Source organism: Falco naumanni, chromosome 5 (genome assembly GCF_017639655.2).
Source record: "Falco naumanni isolate bFalNau1 chromosome 5, bFalNau1.pat, whole genome shotgun sequence".
Lineage (NCBI taxonomy): Eukaryota > Metazoa > Chordata > Aves > Falconiformes > Falconidae > Falco > Falco naumanni.
The window spans coordinates 36,259,504-36,265,823 of record NC_054058.1 but is presented as its reverse complement, the minus strand read 5'-3'; positions in this window follow the sequence as shown (position 1 = coordinate 36,265,823).

Here is a 6,320-nt window from a genome sequence, read left to right as displayed (position 1 = left end):
TTGCAGCTGACTGGTAGTAAGAGTGTCATAGCCTTGCTACTCTGTGTGTGAGTCTGAGTTTCTTGTCTGTCCTCTGTGGTTCAAACTGCTCTCCTAAGGGAAAATAAATGTCAGGTCAGATGCCTGTTCCAGTCTGTACTACTTCACAGTGAGCCCTACTGCATAGTAATACGTGGAATGCAAGGCTTGGTGCCTTTACCAGAATTTTTTTGAAAATTTATCACGCTTCAGTGTTTGGCTGTGAATAAAGGTTATTTGTTAAAGCGGCTTGGTTTGTCTTTGTTGGATGACAATGGGCAGGAGCCAGGCTGTCTCAAAGTTGGGTGAAGACGGGTGGGATGAGACTAGGCAGAGCAGTGATAGGTCAGAGCCTGAATACGTTAACAATAAGTATTTTAAAACCATGTCATAGGAGCAGCTTGTTGCAAGTGGCTAGCAGTAGTACCTGTAGTTTAAAATACCTGTCTACTTCGGTTTTCTTTTCTGTTAACTTCAGGGCCTTTGTATAAAGCTGGTACAAGCCACGCTTGCATATACCTGTACATCCCTCCTCTGTGAGATGCGAGCACAAACAAAATGGTTGTAGGAGCTTGTAGCAACTGCTGCCTGAGCGCAACCCTTCACCCAAAGGGATGGGAGGTTGTGGACCTCGCCAGAGTGAGCTGGAGCCAAGGTCAGCTTTGGCACGTACCTTCCTGTGGATCGTGGCACTCCTGATGGGAAGTGTTCAGAGCCCCTCTGAAATCCCACAGAGCATCTAGCCTGAGGGACACTGCAGTGTTTTCAGGGTTGTAGGGCAAGCAGGTTGTTGGAATGGCGGTAGAGGCTGGAGGGTTCTTTCACTGGCTGCAGGGCAGTCCTAGTAGTGGCTGGCACTGGTACAGAAGTGGATTTCCATCCTTGAGCCAGAGGGTAATTCGCTAGAAAAACAGTGGCAGTATTCTGATGCCTAGAGAAAGGTGTCTGTACCTTACTCAGCGCTTTGCAGAGGTGACCCTCAACCTTATTTCATATATGATGGAGTGAGGGCAGCATTGTAGGAAAGTAATTTTGGGTTACCAAAGAGCTGAAATAAGAGTCAAAAATGGCAGCTTCCAATTGGATGCAGAGACCACTATGCTGAGTACTACAGGACAGGTCATAGGAGGTCAGTAGTGCGGTATAAGCAAGTACAAATACAGAGGAAGCAGGAACAACTTCATCTTGTGTGTGTGACACGCAACAATGTGACAAAGAAATGAAGCAGGTCACGTGGTGGCTTCTGGATCTGTGTTACGGAGCACCAAAAAAATTCAGGTGACTGGGCTACAAGTCGTTTACCACCTTGTGAATCAGAGCTTAGGTAAGTCATGGTCTGGTGTGGTCCTCACAAGCAGGAACTTCATGGGAGACAAACCTTCCCTCACCCCCACTGGCTGGAGGTCCTGCTGAATGTAAATATTGAGGGCTTCCCTGGAAATCTGAACCTTGATGGCTAACAAAATCAAGAAGTTAACTTGTAATCTTGCTAATGAAGTGTCATTACTGTACCTGTCTTTGATGTACAAACGGGCTTTTGAAATGTATATTCTAGATGAATGGTCTCAGACAATCTTGAGATCTTACCAATAAATAAATGTATTTGCAGAATGTGTTAGGACTCTTTTGTTAAGTGAGTAACAAACTTTGCCACCTTTGTTGTTGCACACATTTACTAAACCAGGATTTCTTTAGCATACAAATATTGCAATGGCTACAAGGAATACAAGTTGCTACTACGTGTAAATAAATTAAATGTGAAGGTTTACAGAATTGGGAGTAACAGTTTATGTTGGAATTTCTGAAGTACAGCAGCTGAAGCAGTCAGGTGGCAAGTGTAATTTGTATAGAGCAAAGGTATTCAGAAAGACAAGGTACTTATTAATCAACTGTAAGGTAAATAATGAATGAGGAGGTGAGGTCTAAATCAGTTAATAGCAAAGGGAAATCCATTAGTCTCTTTAAAATCTTAAACCTTTAGTTCCTTAAATCTAATGTTCTCACTCTAGAGGGTGAGAGTTTCTAGAAACGAGTTTGCATTTTGCATTTCAGAAAGAATCACAGTAGTCACAGAACAACCAGTGCGGTGTTTAATAACATTACCTTTTAAAATAAGCTGAAGGTACAGATTATTAGGAAGTCATCAGAATTGGATGGAAAAATACTGAGGCATTACATTGAGAAGGAAGCGGCTGAGCTGCTGCCAAGTGCATTGCCTCTCATTAGAGAAAATTCATGCCGAAGTTCAGCCACTAGTGTCTAGTTCTCATCTGGAAAAAAAAAGCACCGTGTGCCATCTGTGCTTTCCTATTTCAGATTGTTAAAAATTGATCTAAAAAATGGCTTATTGCTAATAGTTTATAAGGAAAAATGGAACACAACTGTTCAAAAGAAGATTTGCTCTAGCTTTTTTGTGTGTTATCCTACAGTAAGGAAAAGTACTTGCGAAAAATGGATTTTCTGAAGACATTTTGTAACCCATGATACTTTTTCTTTAGTCTCTTGTGTGAAAATTATTCAAACCAGAAGAAATAAAAAGCAAAACTGGAATGAATTAGTAGCCTTTTTGCAAAAACCCAGAAGACCACAAAAATGTGCAATTAGAACAGATGTTAGACATCTATCAAGTGGTGCCTGAGAAAAGAAAAACAATTTTTTTTCTTTTTGTGTTTGACACAAAATTCGTGTTTGACAATTACTTAGTCTATGTAAAACTAAAGGTGGCTAAGGAACGTTTGGTCTGAACTAGTAAGGCTGTTGAACAAGTAGCATAATAGGAGATTGAATTGAATAATGGCAAATGCAAGTAATTTAAACTGAAAATTGATTCAACTTCCCTGACATCCCTAAGCCTAGATGAAGTGTGTAGGGAAAACTCTGTGGCATTCCAAAGGCTCAAGTCCACATCTGTTCAGGCGAAGTGCACACATACATGTACTCAAAAAACGGGCTTTCTAACATGTTTGTGATTACAAAGCTTTCTTCTGGAACAGGCTGGTGTTTCCATGGTCTTGTGTTTAAGCCTGATCTTGCCAAGTTTGTGTTATCAAACATTGTGCTATTTAATGAATTCAAACTGTCAGTACATGCAGCCTCATTTGTTAATCTCTAGTTGCTTTAATCTATGATGTACTGGGAGTATGATCCAGTTTATCAACCTTTTCTGAAAGATAGTTTTGCGACAGGTTCTGAAAGTCCTTTTGAATGTAGCAATTGAATTTGCCTTAACATGTTTTCACACTCCAATGAATTGAACTTCCAAGCAAAAAAAATAGGAGATGTGCATTTCTAAATTGTTTTTGTAAATTAATGTTAGAATAAGGATAGTAGTACGGTAAAATTGGTTTAAATTCAGAGTTCATCCTTTATTTGCTAAGGTAAAACAGTGCAGAGGCAGCAGGTTTGACCTCTGGAGTCACTACCAGTGTCCTCATTCATTGTCATGAATCAGAAACAAAGCTGTGGGCCAGCCAAAGAAAATCTGTCAAGGTTAAAGTTTCTCGAGATCTGTAACCTCCTTGTACACGAATCTACAGAATCAAAATTATGGAAACAAGAAATTACTAAGATGCAGTTAGTGTACAGAGAATGTGTTTGTATTTGTAGTTGCTTTAACTTGGCTCGCTTCTAGGCTTTCTAGTAGAATTGACAAATTTGAGGAAAAGGAGGTGCCATGGGCCTTCTGCCCTTCAGTAACCTCCTCTTGCCGGGATTATGTGTTTGCCTGGAAACCCTTCGAATTTGCAGCATTTCTGTGAAGGCCTAAGGCCATGTCTTCGTGAAAATTTTTATAGATATGTTCCAATTTTTTCCTTACAGAACACACTGGCATGTCTTAATTTAATCTGTAGTATTTCCATGGTTTTTCTTGGACAGCTTCACTAGATCTGTATGTTCCAACAGCAAAGTAAATTGGTTTTGAAATATTGCGGTTGTTGTGTTACCTCTTAATATTCTGTTTTGCAGGATATACAGGGCGTAGTGTTGTATTTAAAATGTTGCTAAATAGAATAGTAATAGTATAGAATAGTGCGTGCACATTTATGATGGAAATCCAATCTGCAGTACAAACTGACTCTTGGTGAAAGCTTCCCTCTGCACAAGAAGGACAGAATCACAAAGAACAGCAGTAATGTGAGTTTGCGTGCTGCTTGAGGCGTTTCTTCCAAAAGCATACGTACCTGATTGTGCAAAGTCTCTTTGTGTAATTATTCCTTGGTTTTGTAAAACCTAAGCTGCTGTAGCGACAGGAGATTGCCAGTGAACTGTGTACACCTTAATTCTAAAAAAAGGTTTCAGTCTTTTGCATGTTAGGGGGGTGTCACAGGTGAATTATTAAGAGAAGTCATCATTGTGGGCTTAAACTAAAAACTAAAAGGGTTTTATTAATGATTAAACAATTATCAAATGATAATTAATTGATGACTGAATGAAAATGAAGTGGTAATTCAATGGTTATTAATCAGTAATTGAATGGTAGTCAAACAGTGATTTGACAATGATTTAAATTATGATGTAAATAATTTAGAAGGCAGTGAAACACTCTATTACTTACTACATTTCTAATAATTAAGCTGTCGTTGGATATATAGAAAAATGCTGCCAGCATACAAGATACTTTTAGGCCTAATGTAAAATGTTGCTTACCTCATTACAGATATCAGATGCCAGGTAGGGGGGGGTCTCTCAACCTCAAAGAGCAACTTTGAGAGGCATCCCTGCTCAAGGGGGAGACCGCTGCAGAGCAGCTTGCTGCCGTACTGTAGCGCTCAATGAGCGCATGGAGGCTACAGATATTTATAGTATAAAATGATGGACTTGTAGTCAGTCAAACCCCCTTTTAGTGTGTGTGCAGTTGTGCGGCTGTAGCAGTTTCAGTTTTGCGTAGTCGCAGCTCAGGCTGGAACCGTCAGCTCCTGGTAAGACATGGCCTAAACTCCTTAGTTCCTGAGAAGGTGTCGTCTAGCACAATTCTCAGGATTTGCACTGCACAGCTGATTGCAGTCGGGTGTCTTTGTCAGTGATGCCTGAACCAAAGTACTGCCTTTGTCAGTGATGCCTGAACCAAAGTACTGCTCACTCGGTCAGAGTGGGTGCATCCATTGCAGGGCATCTTAAAAAATAAAATACTGGGACTACCAGTGGTATCAGCCTTGCATAAAAGAATTGAGAGTTGTGGCCTCTTAGGTTGCTGGTGTCAGAGTCTAACATTGGAGCGCAGGGATGTTGGAGCACTGCACTGAAATAATGTTTTTCTCAAACTTGCTTTAGGCAGAGCAGTCCGTGTTCTTTACAGCCCCCCTCCCTCACAGATCATGGGATTTTCCTCACAGAAGCGTAAAGACAAGTGGTCTGTTATTAGGCTACCTGATTAAGAAATGTCTTCCCAAAAGGAACTGGCTTATCTGGCTGTGTGGTAGTGAAACTCTTGGGAAGTGTGTAATGTGCTAACTGGCCTGTCCTCCTTTAGATAATGGGTGGCATGGTGGTTCCTATCGCAGGTGTAAGCACAAGGAGCTCTTGTGGCTCAGGCAAGAGGCAGCTGGAGAGTGGTGGTCAAACTAAGAACTACAAACAAGTTAGGAATGTATTTTTTCTGTTTGGAGGGAACGAAAGATGATGGAGTAACAATAGAAACAAAAGGGCCCAGGAGTAACATTGATACAAAGCTAAGGAGAACATTCATTCTTATCTTTATAGTTTTTTCTGAAGTATAGGTGAAAGTCACAAGAGGGGAAGGATTGTTAACACTAGCAAAACCTTGAAGCTACCTGGAAACTAGTATATGACATGAGAAGGGGGGGGGTGGTGGTGGTGGAGGAAACGGGACAGGAACAGGCACAGCTGTCAACCCAGGTGATGTTACAAATTACAGCATGTCCAACTTCACTTCCTCAGCTCCTTCTTACTTTGCAGAACCTCTTCTGCATAAAAAGTTAAGAAGAGGGCTATAGGATTCTTGATCTTTTCCCACCACATATTTAATAGTCTTGCCACTGTGTGCCCTAACTAGCTGCTGTGAGCTGTGGCTACCCTGTCCTTTGACCAGCAACCCGGGTCTAGTCCTGGCTTTGTACAAGCGCTTCCCCTTCCACCCTGGCTGGTGAAGGCAGCAACGAGCCTGGAGAGGCTGTTGTTCACGGCCTGCTCTGGCTGTCAGCCCTGTCAGCCCTGGAAGGCCAGGGAGCCACGGCCTACAGGCTGGGAAGGAGCAAACCCGGGCGGGGAAAGGCAACAGGCTCAGCCGGTCCACGCAGAGTAAGAGGTAAGAAATGATCAGCTTGAAAAAGTGTTATTTTCAA